The 27,223-nt window shown below is 49.6% G+C and overlaps 1 protein-coding gene and 1 long non-coding RNA gene across 3 annotated transcripts in view; one reads left to right on the top strand and one right to left on the bottom strand.

Moving 5' to 3' along the window:
- Nucleotides 1–247: 247 nt before the first annotated feature.
- LOC141579445 (uncharacterized) lies at nt 248–6,264 on the bottom strand. The gene is made up of 2 exons (XR_012510896.1): nt 5,669–6,264; nt 248–5,550 (listed from the first exon to the last, which is right to left on the bottom strand). It is a non-coding gene; the product is annotated as an uncharacterized LOC141579445 (long non-coding RNA).
- MYH9 (myosin heavy chain 9) overlaps nt 4,483–27,223 on the top strand; it is an 86,228-nt gene continuing 63,487 nt past the window's right edge. For both annotated transcript variants that reach the window (XM_074375478.1, XM_074375477.1), the window contains exon 1: nt 4,483–4,682. The gene's annotated coding sequence lies outside the window, so the exon portion shown is untranslated. The remainder of the gene's footprint in view (nt 4,683–27,223) is intronic.

Below are 27,223 nucleotides of genomic sequence, written 5' to 3'. Positions count from 1 at the left end.
CTTTTCTTTTTGTAGCTAAACTCTTTCACTCAATGGGGTGTCTATGAGATTCATCCATTAAAAAAAAAAAACACACACAACAGCTTAATTAAGATATAAATCATGTACCAAGATGTTCATCCCTTTAAACTAAACAATTCAGTGGGTTTTATTTAGTATAGTCACAGAGTTGGCCAACCACCCCTATTATCTGATTGCAGAAGATTCTCATTGTCTCAGAAAAAAACAAAACAAAACAAACCAAAAAACCCTTACACCCACTAGCAGTAAATTCCTATTCTTCCCTCCCCTCAGCCTCTGGCAACCACTAATCTGTTTTCTATCTCTATAGATATGCCTATTCTGGACATTTCATATGCATGACATTGTATACTGTGTGGTCTTCTGTGACTGGCTCCTTTCACTCAGCATAGTGTTCTCAAGGGTTATCTATGTTGTAACAGGTGTTAGTATTTCATTCCTTTTTATTGCCGAGTAATATGCCATTGTAGGAATATACCACATTTTGTTTACCCACTCATCAGTTCATGGATATTTGAGTCACTGTGTTTTTTAAACATAACACTAATCCGGTGTTTTTTATTTCTGTATGGTGGTCCACTGTAAGAACAGACTCAATTTATCCATTGTACCATTGACAGGGTTTTCTCTTCCTAGTTTTTGGCTATGTGAAGCTGCTACGAACATTTCTGTAAGTGCCTTTGTCAGGCCTGAGCACTCATTTCTGCTGGGTATATACTTAAGAGCAGAATTGCTGATCATAGATTATACAAGTACATTCAACTTTAGTAGGTACAGCCAAACCCTTTCCCAAAGTGGTTGCAGAAACTTACATTCCCACAAGCAATTTATGAGCGTTTCAGTAGCTCTCCATCTTTGCAAACACTTGGTATCTTAACTTCAGCCATTCTAGTTGGGGATAGTGCTAGCTCATTGTGGTTTTAACTTGCCTTCTGTGATAACCAATGCTGTTTAGCACCTTTTCATTTGCTTACTAGCTAGTTATCCTTTTTTCTGTAGGACTCATTCAAGTCTACCCATTAAAAAAAATTGTGTTGTCTGTCTTTTTCTTAAATAGATGCTCTTGATAAATTCTGGATATACACCCTTCAATATATACATGTATTGTAAATATTTTCTCCCAGCCTGAGGTCTGATTTTTTCACTTTCTTAAATACATCTTTTTTTAAATTTCATTTTTTTATTGAAGTACAGTCAGTTACAATGTGTCAATTTCTGGTGTATAGCACAATGTCCCAGGCATACATATACATACATATATTAGTTTTCATATTCTTTTTAATTAAAGGTTTTAAATGTATCTTTTGATGAACAGAAGTTCTTAATTTTATGAAGTTCAACTTAACAATCTTTTCTTATGGTTTATACCTTTTGTGAAGTTCTTAATTTTAATGAGTTCACCTTAATCTTTTCTTATGATTTATACTTTTTGTGTCTTAAGAAATTTTTGCTTCTTTCCAGGTCATGAAGACATCCTCCCCATGCTTTCTTCCAGAAGTTTTGTTGTTTAGTTTTCACACTTAGGTCTCTGATCCATTCTGAACTATTTCTCTCAACAGTGTAAGTGTAGGGATCAAGATTCATGTTCCCACATGTACATATGCAATTGACCTAGCATCATGTATTAAAAAGACCATCTTTTCTGCACTCATTTGCAGTGGTACCTTTGTAACAGATCAGATGACCATATATATGTGGATCTCTCAATTTGATTTTAAATACGTGTGTGTGTATAAAGATTTGAAAGCAGTAACAAGCTGTGTTAATGGTTGCTGTATTGTGGTGGTATGGTTGTGGGTAATTTTTGTTTTCTTTTGAGCATTTTCTCCATCAACCATAATACTATTTTAATACTCAGACAAGATCGATAAAGTATTTTTCTAAAACATTACAGGAGTAGACATTATCAAGGGTGCAGGTTCTGGGAGATAGAGGAAAGGTTAGGCTGGACAGCAAGCAGGAGGGCTTCCTCAGTCAGGGGAGCATCCAGGCTGGAGAGGAGAGAATTCAGAGCCTGGCTGACAGAGGCCTTCCATCTTCTTAGTGACCTCAGTTTCCCGGAGAGGGTAGGGCTAGGAGGCGGGGAGTATGAGGAAAATGGACATGATCATTATCAATAATGCTCTGTTGTAAGTGCACACTCCTTAGCAGTTTATAAAACACCTACAGGCCCACTTCTCCAGTGTTCCTCCCAACAGTCCTACGGGCTGGGCAAGGCCCAGTGATTACATCCATTTTACAGATAAGAAGACAGATGCTCTCTGAGTCCTGTTCAAGCATCCATTAAGGACCATTTGATGCCAAGCCTTGTATTAGTTCAGGGTCCACAGAGACAAATAAGGCATACTTCCTATCTGCCCTCAGGCAGCTCCCAGCCTGGGCAGAGGGAACAGTAAGTCAATGGACGATGAAAATGCTGTGAGAGAGATAAACTCAAGATGATGTGACAGCACAAAGGAGGCACCTAACCAGACTAGACTGGAGAGTCATAGAAGTTTTGGAAGAGATGACATCAGCGTGAGTCTTCTCCTTACATGTTTGAAAAAATTCTGGAAGTGAGATACGTGTTTGAAATACAGATAAGCAAAAGAAAAAAAAAAATCAGTCATAATCCTCTGCCAAGACATACCCTTTACTTATACTTTGATATAATGCCTTTTAAACCTCATTCTCTCTTTGATATATGCACACATGTACACACACACACCAGACACACATAACACACATATAAAGATTACACAAAAATAAATGAAATCCGCTATAATAGCATTCTATAATTTGCTCTTCTTCATTTATTATGTTTTAAATCAGCAAATAGAAATCTACATTTTTTAAATGACTTTCTAGGTATTGTTCAACCTATGGATGTATCAAAATTTATTCAATCTTTTATAGTGTACATTTATTTCTAACATTTAATAACTATAAATGATGTTGCAAAGAAGAACTTTTAAATCCATTTTGGTGCACTTTTCCAATTGTTACTTTATGATTAATTATCAGAGAAAACTGATCAATTTACTTTTCCACCTGTATCTCTAAACCTGGCTAACAGTGGATATCTTTATTTATTTATTTGTTTTAATTTGACAGGTGAAAAATGGCATCTCTTGTAGTTTTGTTTGCATTTCAGATGTCTAATTTTTTTTCATAATTACTGGCCATTTATATGTTTCTTTTTAAATAGCCTGTTCTTTATTTGCTCACTTTTATTTTAGAGTATTTGGGGGTTTTCTTACGGATGTAGAAGAGCTCTTTACATATTGTTGACAATAATTCTTTGTCACAGAATTGCAAAATCTTTTTTCTAGTTTCCTCTTGCCTTTAGATCATACTTTTTCTGAAATTCATTTGGAAGAGTAGTTTAGTCATGATAGGAAGAACATTTCAAAAGGAAAGAGTAATGAGAAATTTGCCTTCTTAGATATAAAATAAATCATAATGCTACTATCCTTAAAGTATTGTGTAACTAGTACACAGAAACATCAATGGATAAAACTCAGAAACAGATCTAAGAACAAAAGAGTTTCATAGGTGATGAAGATGGTACCAAAAATCATTGAAAATGGTATGTAGAGAACTGGCTATTACAAAAACTGCATTAGATTTCTTCCTCACTCCAAAGTCAAAATAACTTCCAGATGGATTAAAAATGTAAAAAACTGTTTTAAAAATTAAAAAATTTTAAATCCTCTCGTTGTGATCGGTAACAACAAAAAATGAGCTTTGCCTACTTAAAAAATTCCAAGAAAATATTTTGTAACAAATATGTGAAAGGAAGTGTGCGAGTTAACCACGTGGAGGTAAGGAGGGGCTCAGAAGTGCACTCCAGGCAGAGCAAAGGTCTTAGGTTGAAAGACAGCAACGTGCCGGCTGTAAAGAGAGGATCAGAAATCAAACTCAGGGCGCCCACAACGGATCCGGGGCTGAGTCCATGTCCGCCCCTACAAGCCATCTTAACTATAAAATAGCACTTTTCCCATATATGGTCCTTAATATCTGTTCTGGTAGGATGACATGGGTCTGGGAAAACAGCTCGTGGGGCGGGGTGTCAGAATCCCGGACCTTCCCAGTTTGCTCCCGCCCAGCCTCGCCCGGGACCAGTCAATGCACAAAAATCCCGGCCTGGAGCTCTCTGCGAGTTTCCTCCTCTGGTTGGATTCTCTCTGTGTCAATCCTCCTCCTGGAACCTGGCTGCTCGTTGGGCCCGCCCTAGGGGGCGGGGCTCCCGCCTAGGAAGCTCGGGGAAGGTGGAGAGGGTGGAGGTGGGGGCAGATGGAGGCCACCCCTCTAGCCCCATGGACTCCGCCCACTACCTTCCCACAGGTCAAGATGTCGGTCCATCAAGACGAGAAGCGGGCTGGAGTGGGAGAGACAGCTGGGGGCGGGCCCATCTCTCCAGGCTCCGCCCCTCAGCCGGCGCTTGTCTCAGAATGGGCGGGCGCTGAGAGGGCGGGGCGGGAAGGCGGCGAGGAGCCGAGCAGGGTGCGGTGAGGCGCGCAGATCACCGCGGTTCCTGGGCAGGGCACCGAAGGCTGAGCGAGGCTGACCTGCTGCAGCTCCCGCCTCGCGCGCTCGCCCCACCCCGCCGTCGCCTGAGCGCTCGAGAAAGCCCTCTCAGGAGAAGCAGCGCCTGTTCCCCGGGGCAGATCCAGGTTCAGGTGAGCGAGCCCCACCGGCGTGTCCCGCCCCGGGCGGGCGGGGGCGGCGGCGACGGGACGTGCGGCGTCTGGGGCGAGCGGGCCGACGTGTGGTTCTCGGCCTCCGCGCGGCCGGCGATCAGCGCGGGCGGGCGCGAACGCGGCGAGGCCCGGCCGGGGCAATGCATCTTTCCCAGTGGGGTTCCAGGCCCCCTGCGCTGACGCTCGGGGAAGGCGCCGCTGAAAGCGAGGCTTCGGGGAGCAGAGGAAGGCTTCGGTGCCGGACGCTCCCCGGAAACCCTCCATCCCCCCCCCACCTCCCGCCGGCGCACTCCGCGGGCCGAGCACCGGGAGCCTCGACCTCCCCCTGCTGCTGGAGCACGCGCCCCGCCCTCGCCTCGCCCAGTACCCAAGTTGGGCAAACTTTTTAACCCATTCCGGGGAGTCTCTGTCCCTTGGACCCATATGAACGGGGAGGGTAGGGTGGGGGTCTCGGGGTGGCGGCTCCTTTGGAAGTTTCAGGGCGTTTTCGAAACGGAGGTAACGGGCAGCCAGGGACCGTTTGGCAGCTGTCAGGACGTCCTCCTGAGTCAGAATCGGACAATCCGGCAGCAGACATTGCGCTCGCTCAGTTTCCGCCCTCTGCTCCCGACTTCCTCATTCGCCCGGCTGCAATCGGCCCGGCGGAGGAGGGGGACGGGGAGAGGTGCGGGTGGGTGCTTGGAGAAGGGGGACCCAGCAGGGACCGGGGATCGAGGCAGGAAAGGCTCCCTTCCTCCCCTACAGACCCTCACCCTTTGACTTTTGACTTCTGCTTTTCGGGAGAGAAAGGCTCGGGAAGGCCCGAAGTCATCTCCGCGGTCCCGGCGCGCACCTGATTCCACCGCACCTGCGGGCGGCCCCATGGGGCGGGCAAGGGCAAGGAGAGCTGGGGCCTGCTCCTTTAGGACCCGGCTTGGGCTATTGCATCGTTCCTGTTTGGGCTAGATCAGGGGTTTTCTACTTACCCCCTTCCCCCGCGCCAAATTCCCTGCGCTGGGTCCTCACCCCAAGTTGTCCTGGAGCCACGCCCAGGGTGGGACTGCACCCCCTCCCATCCCTCTAGACAGCTCCGTTGTTTCAAACTGAGGCCGAGTACCCTCCTGAACCAGGTTTGCTGGCTGTCTTGAGATGGGGGCAGGGTGAGCGCCAGGGCTGCCGTCTGCAGCTCCACCCAGCCAGTGTGGGGAAGGTTCCTGGGAAGTCCCAGGTCCTGGAGGCAGGAGGCTCTCTCCGCTGGGCAGTTGAGAGGCTCAGCCACTTCTCGGTTCACTGCACCCTTTCCTGGGTTTAACAGGATTTCAAAGTAACTGTTGAGTAACTGTTGAAGGGGAAGAGCCTTAGCGCCTTCGTGCAACACTGTGGCCATTTCTGAGCCTGTAACCTTACCGGGTGGTTTATTCCCTTTTTGGTAAAGAGTGAGGCTGCTTTAAGGCCTATTTAGACAATCACTTGATGAATATTAGTCAGTTTATATACAAGGCTGCCAGGGATGGGGGAGGGTACGCAGAGGTGTAATTGAGCAAATATTTAACTGGCTTCACTGTGCCAAGGACTCTGCCAGGTGATGGTGGGGTGTGAGGTTGAGTAAGACCTGGCCCCTGCCCTTGGGCATCCAGGGGAGAGCTGGGACAAATCTGTTGATGACTCTAATGTGAGATGAAGATGACAGAGACCCCAGAAAGGTACGGTGAGTCATGGGTATTGGGAGAAGGGAGCCAGCCCATCCTGTGGAGAACCCAGAGGGCAGAGCGAGGAGTTTACAGTCCTCAGGGGAAATAGTGGCCAAAGGACTGAAATACAAAGGCAGCCTGTGATGAGTGTCCCAAGCATGTGAGAGACAAAGAGACTCTGAGAGGGACCACTTCTGTCTGTGGAGGCTGCCTCCAGGAGGGAGGATATTGCAGGTTTGGCAAACTGAGGCCAGCATTCGGGGTTGAAAAGTGAGGACTCATTTAGTGGATAATTGAAGGGTAATTAAAGACGTCAAGAGATTGCTCAGTGTAATTTGAGAGCCGCTGTGCCCCCCAGATGGCTGCAGGGTGACACCAAAAAGCTCAACTTTTCACATTCAGCAAGTCCCGGCAGTGCCCATGGGCAGATCCAGGTGCTCGGATCAGCAGGCAGTTTGCAGAAGGGCAGCCGGAGAGGTGTGTTCTGTGGGGCACGTGAGGGGTGAGGAAAGAGAGGGTCAGGGCCCTTGCTTTCTGTTTTTTATTTTTTTACTTTTTAACCTAAGGGGTTGGAGATGGGACAACTTCTCTCCTGCAGGATGAAGGATGCATGTTAATCACAGCCTGCCTTTTGCCCGGTCTTGCTCCAGAAAAAACAAAACCAGGATCTGTTAGCTTTTTAAAAGGAGAAAAGCACACTCAAAAAATGCTGCATTGTTGTGTGGGCTGTTGGAGGGTATTGCTAGAAACCAGGCTGGGCTGTGCTTTCTTCACTTCCTCTTCTAGCTAATCCTTCCATAAAGTACTTAAGACAGCCCTTACCAGCTTGACATCTTTATTTCAAAAGGAGAGGAGGGGTTGCTGTTGTTTTCCTCCAAGCCTGGCCCTACCCTTCTCTTGGAGGGGGAGAAAGAGAAATCCAAAGCAAAGGGGAAAAAAAAATCCTTGCCTTGACAGCTTCCTCCCAAGCATCATGTTCCAAAAATATTTAGAATAACAAAATCTGTGTGTCGTCTTAATTAAACAAACGTCCTAATTTGCTGAGCAGAAAACAGCATCTCTGCCCGCAGGGGCAGGAAGTGCATTTTCCCTTTGTGCAGCCCCAGAGAGTCTCTGCCTCTTGGCCTTAACCCTTGGTGTGCTGAGCCCCTGGGCTTAAGCCCTCTGGTGACAGTGGAATGGAGCCCAGGTACCCCCTGGAAAGTGGTGTTCCTGTGACTTACAGAATCCCATTCTTCCGGAGAGCTGGAAAGAGTGGGATCCTTAGCTTTGGCACTTGGCAGAGTTCAAATCCTGACCCTGCCACTTGTAGACTGACTATAGGCAAGTCACATGAGGACCTGAGCCTCAGTGTCCTCATCTGTAATACGGGGATCATGATACCTACCCTGCAGGGCTAGATGTGCGAACTAGAAGAAATAAGGCTTATAAAGGGTCTGATATATAGTGACTGTGTAAGTTTTAAGGAAAATATATAAGTGATCAGTCTTAACTCCCTGGATTGTCAAGTGAGGAAACGGGAGGAGGGGTTTTCCTGGCTCTTAGCTCATGCTCTTTCTACTTCTAAAAAAAGGTGTGCTTGTGTGTGTGCAGGGCTCGTGGACTACGTGATAAACACACAGGTGGTTCCAGGGTGCATCTGCTGATGCCTTTGGATGCTCTTGGCGATAAGCTCGTGCTCACTAGCCTTGTCTCAGGGCCCTGGCCCGGGCACAAGTTTGTTAGCACAAACTAACTGCAGTTTTAGTTCTGAAACGTGGGTTCCTTGATCCAGGAGAGAGTCAAAGGGTGACATGGAAAGAGCGCTGTTTTTAGTGTCTGGAGACCTGGCTTCCAGATCTGGTTGGGGGAACATTGGATTTTGGTAGAAAGTACCGTATCGCCCTACAGAGACATCATCACACCAGTTTATGTGCCCACCAGTTGTATGCGAGAGTGCTCGGGAAACTGAAAAATGCTGTAATTTTACTTATTAATTTTTCAGTAGTATTCCCAGATTCACCTTTTATTAAAAACACAGTGCTTGATAATCTTGTGATATCTGTGATCTGAATAAACTGATAAAGCAGAAAAACAGTTTTCCCTCCCACAAAAACTGCAGTAATTTTAACTTCTCTGAGATGCCTCAGTTTCTCAGGCACTCTCATGCCCTATGGATGGGAGTCTTAAGTTGTAACAACCCTCCTCTTGAAAGGTAGTGTGGCAGTAGCTGTCAAAGCACAGTCCTTCTGACTGATTTCTAGGAACTCAACCTGGTCGATAAACACAAACGTGCAAAAGGAAATGTCCGAAGATACTCTTTGCAGCATTGTCATAGAAAAAGACTGGAAACAAGCTAGCTGTCTATTAAGAGGGTCAAATAAATCATGGCACAGCTGTATGGTGGGAATCCTTGCAGCTCTTGAAAAACTGAGCCTGACCTATAGGCACCAAAAGGGTCTGCTCTCCAAGATCTATTGTAAGTGGAAACAGCTAGATGCCGAGTAGTGTATATGGTGCTCTCTTTCTTGCGAAATGTGGTGTCACCTCCATACTGTGGGTGCAAAGAAACCACGGTGATAGTGGCCACCTCTAGAAAGGGCCCAGGAAGCAGGAATCTGAGGTGAGCATTACTTTCTCACTAAATGCCTTTTTACATGCGTTGCCCTCAAATTGTCAAAAATTTAACATGTATGTATATGTATGACTGAAAGATTATGCTGTACACCAGAGATTGACACATTGTAAACTGACTATACTTCAATTTAAAAAAAACATTAAAAGGAAAAAAAAATGTTACATGTCTTAGTTTTATCATTTATGAAAATAAATCATTGGCTGGCCAATTCCAGAGGTCTCCACTTTTAAATGTATTACTTGCAATTCCAGATTTCACACTGAGTGCTGACTGTGTGCAGGGAAGGAGGAAGGGTCTTAAAAATGGACCGAGTTGCTCTTGTGGTTGGAACATTTTCAGCTCTGTTTTCTTCTCCGTGATGTCATATTATCACCAGAGTAACCCTTTTAAACAAATGTCTACTCTGATCCACTTTGTATTCTGGAAAATGGTAGATGATTGCTTTTTCTCTGCTGTACGAGAAAAAGAAGCCCACAGTACGTGTCTGGAAAGTATTTTGGGAAGCCCCTTTGCCAGCTTTCCCACAGTTCCCCTGGCTCCAAATTGCACGCTGTCCTTTCCTGGGGAGCCCACCGTGACCGGAAGGCTAAACCAGACCTTTATTCTCTTGGGTCCTCCTCCTTTTTAAACTTGGGGTCATTGCAACGCATTCCATTTCTGGTTGTCCCTCTAACATCTGGCCTGTGGTTTTTATGTACTAATAACATTGGAAAAGCCCAAATTCTTGAGAAAACATGATCACTGATGTGTTTTGAATTGGAGGCTCCTGACCCCCTTTCCCAGGCACGATGTGGGTGCTGGAGAAGATGCAGGCTCTGCTCACCTCCGAGTTGGCTCTTCTCTGTAACCCAGTAGGTGGAAGGCCCCCTTTGGGGTCGCAGGCAGGCAGGCAGGCCTGTGTCCCTGCCAAGCAGCCACTGGTCCTCCTGGAAAGATGGCCTGAGTCACGCATGAGTACATAAAATGAGCCTGGGTCTAAAATGGGCCTGCCACCACATGGGCGGGTGGTTTGAAGGCTGGATGCCAGCCTGTATCTGTCCCCTCTGCCCCCACCTGCCCCTTGTGCTCTGATGGCACCAAATATTTGGGATGTGGGAGGGGAGCTGGCCCCGTGCATCTGATGCATGCCTCTTTAAAAAGTAACTGAGGCAGGCAAGCTGCTGTGGGAATTTCTCAGGCCCCCATTCTGCCAACTGGTTTCTCCAGCCTGAGGTAATTCAGCAGCTGAGGGGACCCAGCACACCCGGGCCCAGAGAACGCTCCTGGCCGACCTTTGGCTCAGGGCTGACCCTCCAGTTCTCACAGTGGACCTCAGCATCTGTCTTCTCTCGAGCCCAGTGGACCTCCCCGCCCAGAAGCCAAGCCCACCACTGTGGCTGGAGGGAACCTTGCAGAGCCTTCTGGAAGTTGCCACCAAAGGGTGTGGCTTCCTGCCTGGGCAGGTTGGGCTGCAGCCGGTAGGGAAGTTGAAGGTGCGGCTGATCTCCGCCCCCCACCCCCTTCCTGCAAGTCCCTCTCAGAGGTCCTTGGTCCTAATGGTCCTTACCTCACTGCCCAGAGGAGCAGGGAGCCTCTTGGGGAGGCGAGCTCCCTCTCTCACCTCCGTGGATATTACTTTGGGTACTTCCGTCTTAGGTTTTCTTTTCCTTCCATTTTAACTGTAAATGATGATGATTTAATTCTAAATGATGCTTAAAAGAAATAGCAACAGTGACAGTACAATCTTCCCTACTGAATTTACTTATGATTATAGAATATCTGAGCTGGAAGGGATCTTAGGGATAATTCAATTTTTAACTTGCCCCCTCCCCTGGTCCCCACCCCCCACTAGAGGAGTGAGTTGGTAGAAGAAGGCTTTGGCTCCTGGTTTCACTCAACCCCAGTGCCTTTCTCTCAGAATCTTGTCGCCTCATTTAAAAGTGTTTTGAGCCGTTAGCATGCCTTTCTTCGCCTTTATGCGCTGTTTAGCCAAGCAACACATACTTAGCTCCTTTAATCTTTCCTCAAGAGTCTGTTCTTCCACACCCTTAATCTTTTTCTTTTCTTGGGGTGGGGAGGGGCCCAAGGGTTAAGAAACGAGGTGGGAAGTGTTTGGGGTTTCTCTGAACTGTTTCCAGTTGGCCAGTTCCACTTTGGTTTGACATTCTTGCAGCTCAAAATCAATATTTCACATGGGGCAGCGCCAGGCGGTGCGGTGGGCCATTCCGAGAGCCACACCAGCTTTTCACCGTCCTTCAGCCCGGCCTGATTTCTAGTAATTTTAAATCATTTAACGTTGGGTGATTGATTGGTTGTGTTTTCAATACAAAACCCACGTAGAGGGAATAAAACGGGAGCTTTGGGATCAGGTCAGGGGGCCAGACCCTCACCTTTTCTCCTGCTGACTGTTCAGCTGGAGCCTCAGTTTCCTCATCTGCCACGTGGGTATAAATCTATGCCAAGTGGTCCAAGTCTTGTGCTCCTCCCCTTCCACTTCCTCCCTCTTTCAGGTCATCACCTCCATCATCTGTCCTCGGGTGGTAGGAGATACATGTTCAGGTTTTAAAGATGTTAAGTTTCTCCAGCAAGCCTGTCCCTTGATAACAGGGGGTAGTAAGTTGACAGAGGAACCTGCGAGAAGATTTCCCCGGGCTTGGAGGCTGAGGTCTTCCAGGCTTGCAGCCTTTGCGTTCTTCTTACCAGACCATACAGTTCAACTTGTGTCGCCGATCTGAGCCGGTTTAAGCATTTAAAAAAAGCTGTTGCAAAGCTGCGGAGGTACCCCTATTTTGAGTTGTCTGTTCAAAAGCCACTGCGTTTCCTGTGTTTTGCATTAAGTCACTTGGCTGGGGAAGGCAGCTTCCTGTCTGATAAACATAAAGACGAGGCATTTGGAACCGTTTGGGTGACATAATCTAACTGAGCTGGAATAGGGGAGAAGATTTTAGAACCCTCTGGACTGGGTTCAGAGGGAGGTTTTTCATCCCTCCATCCCCAGGTTGTCCCTGGCACCAGGCATGGACTTGACCCCTCGTCCTTGTTGCATGAGTGGAGTTCAGGTCTCACTGGTGCCTGTGCCTGTAAGCCTGGGGACATGGAGGCCCAGGCAGCCAAAGTTTTAGAATGCCATTTAGTGATCTCTCCATTGTGCAAAACATGGATGCTAAGTACTTGTTTGGGAATCTCTGGGGTAAGAAAGTTGGTGGCTGGGAGCTATTTTAAAGTTTTAGTCTGTTAATATTTAAGAGCCAACTATTGGGTATAAGGGTATTGATCCCAGATTTCTTGGCCAAGGCAATCATCAGAGACTCCTTGGGCTCCTGCTGTGTGGCCTGCCTTGTTCTGGGCCTGTTGGGGCTTCAGCGGGGATGAGGGCAGAGACCCTGTCCCTGGCCTGAGGAGCCTTACCCTCTATTAGGGAGTTGGGACACTGGGACATGGGGCAGCTCGTGCCACCCTGAGTGAGTGGAGATTTCTGGGCGTCTTCATCTGGCTTCCTGGGGGTTAGAATCACCTGGAGGAGGAGGGAAGATGGGGAAGGTGGGCAGGGAAGGAAGGAAGAGACTCTGGTGGAAGGGCACTGGCCTGGGAATCAGGAGGTCTGGGTTGACATCCCAGCTCTGCCAGGAATAGTTATAGCAATAATAGGAAGAATTAAGTTTTCCTGAGCACGTGCTATGTACCAGGCACTGTGCTAGTGCTTTCACATGAATTCTCTCCCTTAAATTGTCCCTCATTCCCAGGAGGTAGGAAGTTATCCCCATTTTACAGATGAGGAGACTGAGCAGAGATTCTGACTCTGGCTCTCTGACTCCAGACCCCTGGGTGACCCTGCAGATGCCCTTCACTCCTGGGTTTGCCCTTGCCTCACTTAACAGTGAGGGGCTGGACTGGTCCCCGAGGCTGCCTTTCTCGCCAGTGGCCAAGAATTCCTGAAGGGAGCAGAATGGGGCTCCCTGTGCAGTTGGCTGCTCAGAGCGAGGTTGCCAGTTCACGGTGTTGCCTTGGCTACTGACTCCACCTTTAACCTCAGCTGTTGGAGGTGTGTCCTAAGGGAGGGCAGCATAAATCCCAGTTGCTGTGCCTGCTGGCGATCTGGGCCTGGCTGGTCTTTACTGGGAGCCAGCCAGCCAGCCAGCCAGAGGGCCTGCCACTATCTCAGTAGTGGGCTTTTCCTGACGTCAGCCGACTTGCAAACTTGCATTCCTTCCTGCTTCATCCGTCCATCTGTCATCATCCACTCACCACTCCTCAGAGCTTACTGTATGTGCTGGGTGCTAGGCTGTGTGCTGGGGATAAGGAGGGGAAGGAGTCTGGGAGCCCTTGTTTCCAGGAGCTATTGGTGTCTCACCAGAGTGCTGGCGGCCCAGGCGGGTCTGAGAAGGCTACCTGGAGAAGGCGGCATCCGAACTGATGGCAAGGTAGGCACAGGGCACAGCACGTCCAGGGAATAGCGCTAGGACTTTGTTCAGTTTCTCAGACTTTAGGGGAGCGTTGTTCAAGGGTGATTCAGGTCGCCGAGGCCCTCTGAGTCACCCTGGGCCAGTAAAAGATTTCCTCTCCTCCTTAGTGGCTTCAGGCCCCAGCCCCATCTCGAAGCCCCTTACGTAGCCCAGATGGCCCATTGAGGCCCATTTCCCTCTGCCATTTCCTGGGAAATGTGGGGGTTCAGGATTCCACTCCCTGGTCCTTAACCTCTCGGTGGCTCTGGGAATTCTGCCTGTGCCCTCTGGCTGTGGGGTCAGCACACTGTTCCCAGCTGAAAGATTTGTGATGAGATGTTTCATGGAGTGTTGAGAGAGACAGTCATTACTGGAATTGGTTCCCTTTTTAAACTAAAAGGAAGGGAGGAGGGTTTCTTTATAGCACAAACAATATAATAACAGAGCTGGCAAGAAGCAAATTTACCCCTCACCCCATCCACTCTGTGCATCTTTCTGGGTTTCCTGTCCACATATATGCATGTTTTACAAAATTAAACACTAAAATTAAATATTAGATACTATCGTGTGTTCTGACTTAGTGCTGTAACATAAATCTCTCTGTGTTGCAACAGCCTCCGCAATTATTATTTTAATGGCTATGCTATGGTCCGCGGTGGGAAAGAACCATTATTGGCTTTGCCAGAAAGTTCCATGGGTTTTATTGAGTCTTTTAGAAATTCATCCATTCAGCAACTATATCCTGAGCATCTGTTCCAGAAACTGCGGGCTGGTTAGGATGTAGATGAGTGAGATGTCCCAAGCCCTGCCCTCCAGGGGCTCACAGTCTATACCCAGGGGAGAATCACTTCACTTTGTTGTGGGTCGTGATGGAGGCGAGCCCAGGAGAAAGTGGCAGCTCAGACGGCTGGTTTGAGTTGATGAAAAACAGGTAAAACCACTTTGTCATTAGTGATGAGACAGCATAGGAACGTGGACCTGGGAGATCTTTTTGGACTCACTGGAGGGAAATCTTCAATGCACCCCCTTCCCGAGCGGTTCGTGCTGGCCTGGGCCAGAAAACACACGCTGAGGGGACATGAAAGACAGAGGCTCCAAGGGACCTTGTCAATGCGGAGGCTGCGGAGGCTGCGGAACTAGCCCCTGGTCCCCACAAGGGAGGCCCATTGGCGACCATGGGTGGGAGGCAGCTGAGGGTGGGCTGGGGAGGCATACACACTGTCCAAAGCCAGGCAGGCCACTCGGGCTCTGCGGTGGCTCCTGCCTCTGGGGAAGGAACCAATTGTAGCAACAAGTTGCCACAGTGTAGTTTTGTTGTAAAGAGGAAGTTTCAGAATCCTAGTGGCTGCTTTTGAGCAGATAGATGTTTACAACAGAAAAGGAGTTACCGCAGCAAGGGGAGGAGGTGTGTGGTCAGAGGCCTAGAAACTGGGATGCAGAGTCTTCGTGCTGGTGTTTTCTTTCCTTCCAGATAAATGGCTTCCTTGCTGTGGTTTCTTTCCTCTTTCCAGCCCCCCACTGTCCCTGTCCCCTGAGCCCCAGCTCCTGGCTCAAGGGAGACTCACTTGAATTCTGCTATCTTCCCAGAGAGCAGGATAGAAGTTCCCCACCCCACCCCACCCCACTGCACCCCATCGAGGGAGTGAGAGGGAAAGAGAGGGGCAGGGCAGGCCCCGAGCGTGGTCACTGGACACCTCCATGCTCCTGTCTGTTTCAGGTTTTGCTGACCTCGTCAGGTCCTCTCTCCAGGCTACAGTGTGGATTTGGATCAGTACAAGGTCCATGGGTTTGAGGTTTGGGTAGGAGAGCTCTGTCATGGTCCTCAATGTACGCCCTCGCCACCCAACTACACACTAAAAAGACCAAAACCAAACCCTAAACCTTAACCTAGCCTTACTTTTTGTGTACTGACTTATAATTAGTAATAAGAATAAAGCATTTGCCGAGGCTTCCAGCACTTAGATTATAATGTTCCCTGGTGGTCGAGGTGAGGCCCCTTGTGTATCTTTTTAAATCTCCTGTCACCTTGTGTACCCTACTGTTTGGTGGTGATTACAGGCTGGAGCTTATCTTTGCATTTATGCTATTTTAAATTATTTGCCAGCCTTCATATTGGAGCAGGAGAGGTGGGTACAGGAATAGAGAATTAGATGAAGCAGAAGGAGGCAGCAGGGCGTGGGCCAGGGAGTGGGCGACTCTAGAAGCAGCAGCTGGGTTTAAATCCCATTTTCACTCAGTTTATTTGTTCATTAAATATGTATCGCATGCGGGCTGTGCGCTGGAGACTGTTTAGATGCTGGCGATACAGGATTGAACACAAGCAGCCAAAGTCTGCGGTTGCCTTTTTAAGTCGGGAGAACCAGACATCGGTCAGACAAACCAGCTCACCGTGGCAGGTCAGGATGGTGTTTGTGCCGCAGAGAATGATGGTCAGGTGAAGAAGGCATGTGCAAAGACTCAGACTCAGGTCCGCTTAAATAACATTTATTTCTCACAGTTCTGGAGGCCAGGAGCCCAAGATCAAAGTGCCTGCTGGAATGGTTTCCTCTGAGGTCTCTCCCAGACTTGCAGACGGCCGCCCTCTTGCTGCCTCGTCACGCAGTCTTCCCTCTCTGCACCCATCCCTGCTGTGTCCCTGGGTCCAAACTTCCTCCTGTTATGAGGACCCCAGTCAGGACCACTAGGGCCCACCCTGATGGTCTCATTTCAACCTAAATACCTCTTTAAAGACCCTGTCTCCAAATACTATCACATTTTGAGGTCCTGGGTGTTAAGGCAGCAACATGTGGGTTTGGTGGGGCACAGTTCAGTCCGTAAGAGGGGAGACGGGAGTCGGGGGTGGTGTCAGTGGAGGTCTGGTCTCATCCAGGGGTACTACTGGTCCCCCTAGGACTTCTCTCTCTGCTTCACCAGTTGTTTGTTTAATTGCTTTAAGCCCCAATTTGCTCATCTGTAAAATCTGGTTACTAAAACCCATCTCTTAGTACCCTTTGGGCAGCAACAGTGTGGAAGGCACTCAGTGCAGTGTCACGTTTGTGGAGGGCCCCCAATAAATGTCAGTCCCACACCCTCTCCTGCCCCACCCCAGGATGGGCTGCCTGGCTGTTCCCAGATCCCAGGTTGCTCTGCCTTCCCGACTCAGGTGATGGCGTCCCTGCCCATTCTTGTGGACAAAGTGTTCTTGGGGATGGCTTCTCCTCTCTCGTGAGCCATAAACTGTTTTTACACGAGCAGGGGAAAGCACTTGTGGAAAACTGGTGCAGGATTATAAAGTTAAAATCCCAGTTGCTGGCCACAGTGTTCAGTGGCTGCTGGGGAGAATGTCTGTCAGCATCCCCTGCCCCGCACTGGGCTCTGTCTTAGCTCTTCTCTACCCTACTTGCTGGTGTCTCTGCCCCTGTTAGAGGCTTAATATATGCTTGAGGAACAGGTGATGTGTTCATACTGGAATGTGGTTGTCAGCAGCACTGTCACTTAGCTCCGTGTGACCTTGGGTGGATGGCTTCATTTCTGGGTGGTCTGAGGCTTCACCACCATGATGTGGTTATGTCTACTACTTATGTAAATAGGCAGGGGGCCCTCGAGCCGGACCCTCTGTCCTCATCCCCATTCTCCCCCTTGCCAGTTGTTTGACCTTGGGGGAGTCATGCATCCTTGTCTGTAGAGTGAGGAAGATAACTACCGTGAGCATTTTGGTGCTCAGTAAAGTTTAGCTTTATTATTTCTTTGTTTTATTTCTACACAACTTGGCCAGCACAGTGCCAGGCTATCTATTATAAAAATCTCCTTTCATCTATTTTTAACAAACGTATCTTAATCTATTTTTTCTATCACTATAAAGCTTGAAGTCACACTCAGGTTATTACAGTCAAAGTCCACCAATCCCACTACGGGGTATTAATGAGCCCATTTTAGAGCTGGGAAGATTGAGGCTCAGAGAACCCAAGTGCCTAGCCCCAGGAGGCAAGTGAGAGATCTCAGATCCTCTCCCTGCTCCTCTAATTTTCAGGCTGGTTTTCCATGTCTGCTTCCGTGGCCTCTCCTGCCTTCTCATCCCATTTAACCTGCTATATGGATAATATTTCCGAAGCAGGGGCTGGTAGACTTTCATATTTTTGTACACAACCTTAATGCAGTGACTGTCCTGGCGCCTTGCCGGGGCCAGCTGTAGACTACACCCTCCCTGCTCCATCATCACACATCAGTGGGCAGCAGGTGCGGGTGGTCAGCCAGGTGTGAGGGCTCGGCTCAGCCTGGCTCCTGCGGGGAACCTTAGCTGCTCCCTCTCAGCCTTCCAGTGCCGCCACCCCCTTCTCCTGGCTCCCCAGCCCGCTGTTCCCAGCCTGCCTTCTGCCCAGAGCCGGGCCTGCCACCCACCAACTGTGTCCTATGCTTGCCAGGGTGAGGAGGAGGTGGCTGTGTCTCGCCAAGTGCTCATGAAAAATGCCTCATTACAGGATTAATTACTTGCCGCCACCAAGCACTGTGGAATTCACGAGGCCCCGTCCCCCAACTTGTCTCTCCTCCTCCCTCCAGACCTACCTGGACTTAGTTCTGCCACTTTCTGGCTGGCACTTGAAACCTTGTGTCCTGGAGGAAGGAATAGACAGTGGACTGAAGATCTGGCAGCGAGCGTCCCTCCCCGCCACTTACTAACTTTGTGTCCCAGAGCCCTGGTGTCCTTAAAGTGAGGACACCTTGGGGACCCTGTGCCGAGGGCTCTTCCAGGTTGCAAACTCCTGTGCAGATCTTCGCGGACCATTGTTTTAGAGGCTGCAAAAGGATAGCTCTCTTTCCCTTTAAAACAAGTCTCAGGCTTTAATTATCCTTAGGTTGAAATAGCGGAGTTCCCCCCTCCCTTCTGGCTTTTAGGCAGGAATCTGAAGAATGTGATTCTCCATTGGGGACCTGAGCAAAGATCAGGGGCTGGGGCGGGATTCTAGGCCCTTCCGGGGCTTTAGCTGGCGGCCTTTTGTGCTCCTGGACCTGGGACATTCCACGCTGGTCGCTGGTCGAGGTGAAGTCTGAACTAGAGACTCCTGGGTGGGATCTGCAGGGGACAGGTGGGAGGCATGGGGGAGGTAAACACTCCCCACCCCAACACTCGTGTCTTAGAGAAAGCAGGTTAAAGGGGTTTGCAGAGGAAACTTGTCCGACTTGAGGGGGTTGGTGGCAGCCAGGAGGTCCACGTCTGCTTTGGTTCTAGGTGGCAGGGAAGATCGCAGGTCACCCCAGGCTCATTTCCCTTCCTGATCGATCGATGGATTGCTAACTGCTGTTCATCAGGTCTCACCAGCCTCGTTGGCTGCTCTGTGCCTTTGCTGCCTCCCTGTGTGCTCAGGGCCCGGTGGGTAGGTGCAGACCCCTAGGGCATAGACATCAACAGCTACTACTTGTGCCCTGGAGTGAGTCCCCCAAACATCCCGGGCTTCAGCTTCCTCACCTGCAAATCAGGAGACAGCAAAACCTACCTCTGGGTTGCCGTGTGCATGGGTGAGGTCTTGTGGGAGAAGCACCCAGAGCTAAGTGTCGGGGCGCTCCTGTGACGTGGACTTTGAGGTTCTCCTTGTACCGATGAAGGAAGGGTGGTGCAGAATGGTTAAATTCCGTTCCCAGAGTCCCTTGGCCAGTGCCCACATCCAGGTCAGCTTGATGTGTCACATTCTGTGCTGGTCCCCACCCTCTGGGGGGTGTGTGTGCACGTCTGAGTGTGGGGGAGGGGAAGCTCTGCCCAGGGCCGGCTGTTGTGGCCCTACCTGGCTGCTCCCTAAGGCAGGGGCTGCTCCTGCTTCTCTCACCTGCAGCTTCAGCCTTGGCCTCTTGTGGACCAGCCTGTGGCCCGGGGAAAGGAGTGATTCTCGGCGGGCAGTAACGTAAGCATCGGCCAGGTTTCCAGTGAAGGATGTAGTGAGGTCATCCATGGGGCCAGGCTCCCTGCTCAAGGACAGCTGGGTTGGCTAGCCCTTCAGACACAGGTGCTATCCCAACCTGCTCGAGGAACTGTAAGGTAGTTTTTCTGTAACGTGTGAAATAAGCAGTTTTTATCTTCACTCCATGGCTCATACTTAGATCATTTGCCCCCCAGGAGGCCGAAGGCGCTGGGATGCTTCTGGCCCACCGTGGCTTCTCTGGAGAGCTTGGCTCTTCCCTCCCCACAGCCTGTGTGCCTGGGGATGGCATTGTGCTGGCTCAATTTTGGAACAGGGAAGAGAGACAGTTTGGTGTCCAGTTGTGGATTTTCTGTTTCTGCCGTCTAGGAGGATCAGAAGAGCGCAGGGGAAGTGACCTCCCGCCCCCACCATCCCAGATCCTCCGCTTCCCACGCAAACTCTCACTGTTGGGTTGTCCTGACTGCAACTCTGCTTCCTCCGACCTCTTTTGTCAGATCCCGCTTAACCCTCAGGAGAGTAATGAAGGAAGAAAATCCTTTCATGTTGCCTTGGTTGAAAAGGAGGCCCCTCCACTGCCCCTCTGCCTTTGAGCTGGTAACCAGGGGGCTCCTAAAAGTCCAGGGACTGCACTTGAGGGTCTCTGTGATCCCCTAAGATGGTACGAAAAGGGCTCACAGCCTTCAGCCGGTTCTCAAAGGGGTCTTTGATGGCTGGAAATGTTAAAAACCACTGGTCTAGAGAGATGGGAACTTTGGGTTTCCTGTTTATAGAGCCTGTGTGTGTATGTGTATAAACAGCTATGTGGTGTTTATTACAGGGTTGGGTGACACTGCCCCAAGGATGCCAATATGTGGAGAGCACCTTCCTAAGGCAGTGGCCTTCCCTTCTCATCTGATTTATATCAAGCCTTTAACATCGTATCACTTCTGGGCGTCTTGTTAGTGTGGGGCTGGGGCTGGAGCTTTGAGGGGTGATGTTTTGATGGCAGCAGATTTAATCTGCTGTTACTCCACATACTGAGGAAACTGGGCTCTTCTTTCTTTCTGTCCTCGAGATCTTCCACCTGGACTCCAGGTCCTCAAAGGATGTTTCCTAAGCCCCCACATCACTTCACCACCCTGAGCCTCTATCTCTCTTTTTTAAGGGGGACGGTGGGGAGCAGGGACCAGGGCGGGGGCCATAGGATACCTGCCATGGCTTTATTGAGGTTGTTGGAATCAAATGGCGGGAGCAGTGAGAGAGGAACTAACACATGTCAGGTGACTGGGCTGCTACGGCTGCCATTTTACTGAGGTTTCTCACGGCCCCTCCCCCATCCTCACTTTGGCTTTGGACCTGAGCTTCTGCATGGCCTGACTCACTGTGACCTTGGGCCAGTTGTTGAACTAGTCTGAGCCTCATCTACCCAGTGAAGCTTGAGTCAGATTGGTGTTTCTCAGACTGTCAATGGAGACTCACTGGTGGGATGTGAGATTACTGGTGGCAACCAACAGTTTTAGAAATAAAATAGACTCGAATGGAACATGTCGGAGTGCATAGTGCGTATATATCATTTTTTGAAGCGTTTGTTTGACACAATTGTGTATATTCATGATAAAAAGCTTAAAATCTTTTTTTCCTACTGTGGCTTGAGATTAAAAAAAATGTTGGTGCCCCCCTCCCCAGGTGAGATGCTCTGGGGGAGTTCCTTTCAGCCCTGACTGTGTGGTTCCTGCCTACAGGTCTGAGCTGAGCTGGGTCTCCCCCGCCACTGCAGCCAAGCCTGTAAACGGAGCTCCTTGCAAGATCAAACTCTTTAACTGAAGTTCTTTACCAAATTCTGGGAAATGAGCTGCATTCCTGGGGCAGAATAAATCATGTTGAGTGAGGCTAGGCAGGATGTGACTTCAAACCCCCTGAAGTGGGCTGAGTGAGGGCAGCATTTGTGACTGACTCATTATGAGCTAGCTCAGTGGCGACACAGGCTTCTTGAGAGAGGAGGCAAGATTGTTGGGGAGGGCAGCCGGCAGGCCCGGGGCGCCGCCAAGTACCGCTCCTCCCTGAGCTCATTTTGGTCCTCACAATAGTTCTGTGAGTTGAGCAGTGCTCTGACCGCACTGCAGAGACCGGGCTGTCAGCTCCATCCTCTGGGGGCTGCACTGCTGTCCGCTCTTCTGTCCTCATGGCTGTCCTGGGGGGCACCTGGGAGCATCTCCATTTTACAAAAAGAGGGACCGAGGCCCGGGGGCCCAGTCAACCTGGCCAAGTTTGTTCTGTTAGTCAAGTGGTGGGTCTGCAATTCCCCAGCCAGTCTGGCTGCCTCCTGAGTGATTTCTTTCTGAGATGTCTTCTGTAAAGGTCATGAATAAATTAGCACCATTCGGAAGGTCTCTCCTTTCAGCAATGCAACTCATGATCAGAGTCGACTTAAAGGACCGCTTGATCAATTCAGCCGGATTGTTGCTGACCTCTGGGCAGTCCTGTGTCTCTTGGAAACAAAATGGACATTAGTGTCCATCAGATTTAGCTGGAAGGGTGGCTGGGAATGAGGATGGAGGTATGATCTCAATGGCCACAGAGAAGCCTTGGCCCATCCTGGGCCTTGACTGCCTTGTCTGCTAGTGAGAATCACTTAGGTTTGGAAAATAAGATGCAGGATTATTGGGCTTAACTTTAGGTACTTTTAGAACTGGTGGCAGAGAAGCTGATAGAGGGCTCAGTCGGTCCTTGGAGTTTGGACCTTTTGGGAGACTGGAACCTTCCCCATTTCTTCAGTTCACCAGGTATCACTCAGCACCTATACAGGTTAGACATTGTGAGCCAGGGGTGACTGGGACCCATCATGGCCTTTGTGCTCTCAACCCAGTAGGAAGGGGATTGGGATGGCTATTGGTGGTAGCAGCTGTGGTATTCAGGGATTTTGTTTACTTTTTGTATTATTTAAACATCACTCAGGGTGGGGGAGGATGTAGCTCAAGCAGTAGAGTGCTTGCCTGGCATGTACAAGGTTCTGGGTTCAACCCCTAGTATCTTCTTTAGAAAATAAATAAATAAATGAACCTAATTACACCCCCCCCCAAATTTAAAAAGTTAAAAATAAATTAATTTAAAAAAAAAAGCATCACTCAGAATAGAAAGCTGCCGGAGGCCTGGTGGGTCCTGGCTGAGTGGTCTTCAGTCTTGTCTGATCTTGGATTGGATTTCTCAGCCGTCCTGATGTGGACTCAGGAAACCAGCATGCTGTACTTTCCCATTGAGACAGCGGGCCGTGTAATTAAATCTTCTCAGTATGCTTATTTTTCTGTGTTGGGCTTCAGCAAACTGTGCTCGCATGCTCAGGGAAAGAAAAACCATCCCATCGGCAGAACCAAAGGGAAGGAATAACTTCACAGCAGGAATCTGAAGGTTTGCATTGCCCCTCGTGCCTGCATATGTGGGGTGCTCTCTTGGGCTCAGGAGATGCTGTCTGTTGGAAGGGCAGGGTGATGTGTTCAGTGACAGTTCCTGACGGGAAGGCAGCCAAGCAATTCTGTCAACCTTGTCAAACCTGGGGGTGTATTTGGGGTGGGGGGGATAATTTGTGCCTGGCGATTTGGGAGAAGACACCACCCTTGTATCTGAAGTGACTTGCCTCTCTGCAGTTGCTCCTGGGTGGCTGAGTGGAAGCTCATTACTGAGTAGGTGAGGCACATGTGTGACCTCACTACACAAATATTGAACCAATTAAAAGCAAAGGTCCAGTGCAGATGACTTACCTGCAGATCCAGCCAGCGGCTGCCTGCCCCGCCTTTTACCGTTGGGTGAGAACTGCATTGCTCATGTGCCTGCCTGCCCCCTTTCCTCCACACCAGACTCACATCTTCTTTTCAGCTCCCCTCTGCTTACTAAAACAACCTAATTGGAAATCATGCCTTTGATGGTAAAGCCAGTTAATTAGTAGTTTACATTTTAAAATAATGATTTAAAATAACAAGTTTTAATATCTTACACAGCCTTGCTGTTAACTACTGAAAAGGTTTTCCAAAAATTTCATTTCTAGGTAAGACCATTGCAATTGGAAAATTTTTGAAACTGTTTCCAGAGAAAGTCTAAGCATATTCTCCTGGACGGGCAGGTTCCCAGAAGACACAATATGAGCAGTAAGCCCATGTGTTCTAAACGGTCAAGTTCACTTCCACAAGCATTGACTGAGGACCCCCCTCTCTGAACATTGTGCTCACCTGAAGATGGGGTGGTGGGGGGTGGGGGAGGACCATCTCTGCCTTCAAGGAGTTTTAGGGACAATGGGGACAGGCAGAGAGCAGTGGTTCTGGTATAAGGCAGACTGCTGGAGCAGGCCTGGGGAGAGGAGGGAGAAAGAGGAATAATATACTTGATGTTAGGAAAGACTGCCTGGGTGACTGGAGGACCATGATGGAGCCGCGGCTGGAACAGGGGTCTCTGGCAGGGGACAAGAGAGACAAGGCTGGAACGATAGTTTGAGGTATTGGTTGAGGGAGCTGGTTGGGCTCTAAGGGCCTTAGGGAGGTGGGAAGGGCTGTCTTCAAACTCTGCTTCCTGCCCTGAGTAGTTGATTGATTGACTCATTAAGAATGTGGCTTGTGGCCCTGAGGACAGGATGATATCTTACTGGAGGAGACCCAGTTGGGAACTGTGGTCTCTGTGACATATGATGCTGGAGATCTATGCCCGAGACACTTGGGTAACAGTGGCTGGAGAGGTCCTGGGATGCCGGGTGACTTCTCACCTAGGAGGGGATGACCGCGGTAGGCACCGGCTGCCGGGGCTCCCCCTGCCCCCAGCTGTTGGGAGAAGCAGCTCAGAGGGTGGAGTCTGTGCCTCATTGTCCCTCTCTCGTGGATGTGATCACTTTCTCCCTTGCCTTGTGCAACGCTTTCTCTTCTCAGGCTGGAACTCCCCTCCTCGCTAGTTCACGGTACTTCCCAAATGCTGACTTCTTGCCCCCTTAAATTGAGGTCAGGGAGGGTGATCTCTTTAAAGTACAAATCCAATGATGTCATCCTCCCCCACCTCCCCTTGTCCCTAGAATAAAGTCTGAATTCCTCAGCAAAGCTGATAAGATTCTGGGTAAGCAGCGGCACACATCCCCACCCCACCCCCTTCATCTCTAGTTACTCCTCCCATGCCCTGCCCCCCCCCCCCCGCCCCTCAGTAGGAGGCGGGAATCTCCCTGCTAAATTCTGCTGTCTTTGATGGTCTGGGTTCCTTGGGTACAGGCCCTGCATCTCACTGTTCCCTGGGGCTCTTAGGAGTCCTGGGAAGACTCTCCATGTGGCCTCTAAGGAGGGAAGGGCAAAGGGGGTGAGTTCTGGGGCTCTGGTGCTAAATTCCTCTCCGGCCTGTCTCTGGTCTGGTTTTCTTATCTGCTGAGCATCAACACAGGCTTGGGTTGGAATACTGCTAATGGAAACAAGTCCCAGCTTCTTCTGTAAGCAAACAACATTCCTGAGGTGGAGAGGGGAGGGGGCCCACCCGGTGTCCTCCAGTTCCTCTGCAGCTTCTGGGCTCTGGGCAGCTGTGAGGCTCCTCCCCCTTCATAGCCTGGGGAGACTGAGCACCTTAGGGTGGGAGGCTGCTGTAAGGTTGGCCCTGGGTGGCTGAGTGGCTGAACTGTAGATAACTGTTCTGACAGCCCCTGTGTTCTGTGCCCATTTCTTGTTTGAGCCTGGATAACAGCTGCCCAGTAAATGATGTCCGCAGGGTCACACAGCTGGTCAGAGCCAAGCCAGACTCAAATCTAGCTCTTCTGCCACATACCCCATGCACATCCCACCAGAGTAGCATTTCCCAGGCCAGTGTCGAGAAATATTTTTCCTGCAGGATATTCCTGGGTGTGAAGCCTAAGTGGACAATGTGAAGCGGTTTTCCTCATGCAGGCTTTCCAGATCCTTTGTGTGCATCATGGCTCTGCAGGATGGCCATGGGCAACTGCAGCCCTCCTGGGCCATGAAACCCTCTTCTCTCGTGCAAATCACTGTGGCTGGGAGTCACTGGATTGTACCACATTGTTCTGTGTGGACTAGCATAACCTGGAGAAAGAGTCACCAAGCTTCTGGAAGGTTTTCCTAGGCCCCAGCTATCATTCCAGGAAGGATTAGGATTAATCCGGTCAGGAGGTCAAGACAGAGGAATTGGGAGGGGAGTTCATGGTAAGTGTCAGATTCTTTGCTGGAACCTGAGTTACAACTCCTCCTATGGTAGGTATTTTTTCTCTTTCTGAAGCTAGGAAATTGTGGTGTTTCCAGCTGCAAGATCATAGGAATCATGAGTAGGGGATTCAAACCCAGGTCAGTCTGACTCCAAATTCACGTCTGTTCCATTCCATTCCATTCCATTCCACAACGGTGCGTTACAAACACTTATCTTGGGATTTGCAGAGTCAGTGCCCCACATGGCAGTGGTTTCTCCAAGTTTGGAGTTGGTACCAGGGAGCGTGCCTGGAGTACTTGCTTAGCAGATGCAGACCGAGCAGCAGGAGAGGCAGGAAGGGCAACTGAGGACTTTGCCTGGATCCCAACGAGGGCAGAGGCCACGCAACCCCAGCTGAGGTCCTTTCTGGTACGTCTGGTGGTAGACGGTAGATGCCTCTGCCTTGGTTAATCAGAGGATGCTAGCTGGTTCCAGGAAACAGATGATTTATTCAACTGTATGCAGAGCTTCTTGGGGAACCAATAAATAATCTTTAGTACTGTTTCCGTTTGTGGAATTGAAAGCCTCAGTATGCATTTCTTTCCCTTCTTGCTTGGGGGATATAAAAATTAGTGCATAAGTGGCTTGGATTTTGTATCAAATGAGGTGGCTGAGACCCTTGTGTGTGCTTTCAGCTCGACTCTCCTGGGCCCTTCAGCTCTTTTCCTCTCTGGCCTCTTTGCACAGCTCAAGGGGATTTTTCCAGCCTCTTTGAAACCTTCCCTTTTGCTCCATCTGCCTCCTCTTCACCATGTTCCTTATTCATTCATTCCAGAAATGTTGAATTGAGCACCTGCCCCAGGTCAGGCATTGCTCTAGACATTTGAAATTGAGATGAATGAAAGCTGGTCCCTGTCCTCAGATAAAACTGCACATAGTGACAATCCTGCTGTTTGATGACTGCAGTGGAGACAGGACAGAGGACAGAGGCAGGGGAGGGACACGCAAGACGTCTTTTCACAGCAATCAAGGAGGGCCTTACAGAAGATGGAGTGTTGAGCTGAGATTTGAGAGAGGGTTCCTGGTGCAGCGGACACCGCTGCTTTGAAGGCCTGGGGGCAGGAGCAGAGTGGGACAGGAAGGAAAGGATTATGAGGAGCTGGGGCTGGCTCTGACTGCAGCAGAAAGGAAGGGCAGGGGGAGAGGGAGGGCTGGGAGCACGGAGGAGATTAATGGGTAGGGTCACCCAGGGCCTACTCACTGTGCAAGGATGATTAGATTTTATTCTGGGGAAGCCCTTGAACTGTTGTGAATAGGCAAGTAATGTCAATAAATGAGGAAGTAGCCTGAATCGAAATGGAGCTGCTGAGTCATCCTGAAGGCAGTGAGGAGGTTGTTGGAAGGAGGTAGAAGGTGCAGGGGAAGAAGAGCAGCTATAACAGCCCAGGAAGGAGGGGACGCAGGCCTGGTTGGTCTAGAGTGGGCACCGGTCATAAGGTTGGTAGAGGGCTTGCCAAGCCACCAGGGAGGAGTTTACAGTGACTTTCTTGGGTGACCAGATGGACAGTGTCATAGCCAGAGCTGCAGACCCGGAAGAGAGTGAAGGTTTGGCCGGGAGGGGTGATGGTTCTTGTGGATCCCTCCAGGTGGAGGCCCCCCTTGGGTGGGTGGGAGACATTCTTCTGGATATCATCCCTGGGACTAATCCTGATTTGCCAAAACCATCCAGTAAACAGCATTTGATGGATTTCCCAGGATGCTGGGGCGAGCTGGCACAGTCGTGGGAGCCCCC

Source organism: Camelus bactrianus, chromosome 12, assembly GCF_048773025.1.
Source record: "Camelus bactrianus isolate YW-2024 breed Bactrian camel chromosome 12, ASM4877302v1, whole genome shotgun sequence".
Taxonomy (NCBI): domain Eukaryota; kingdom Metazoa; phylum Chordata; class Mammalia; order Artiodactyla; family Camelidae; genus Camelus; species Camelus bactrianus.
The sequence above is the reverse complement of the archived record's forward strand: the minus strand, read 5'-3'. Positions and strand labels throughout refer to the sequence as shown.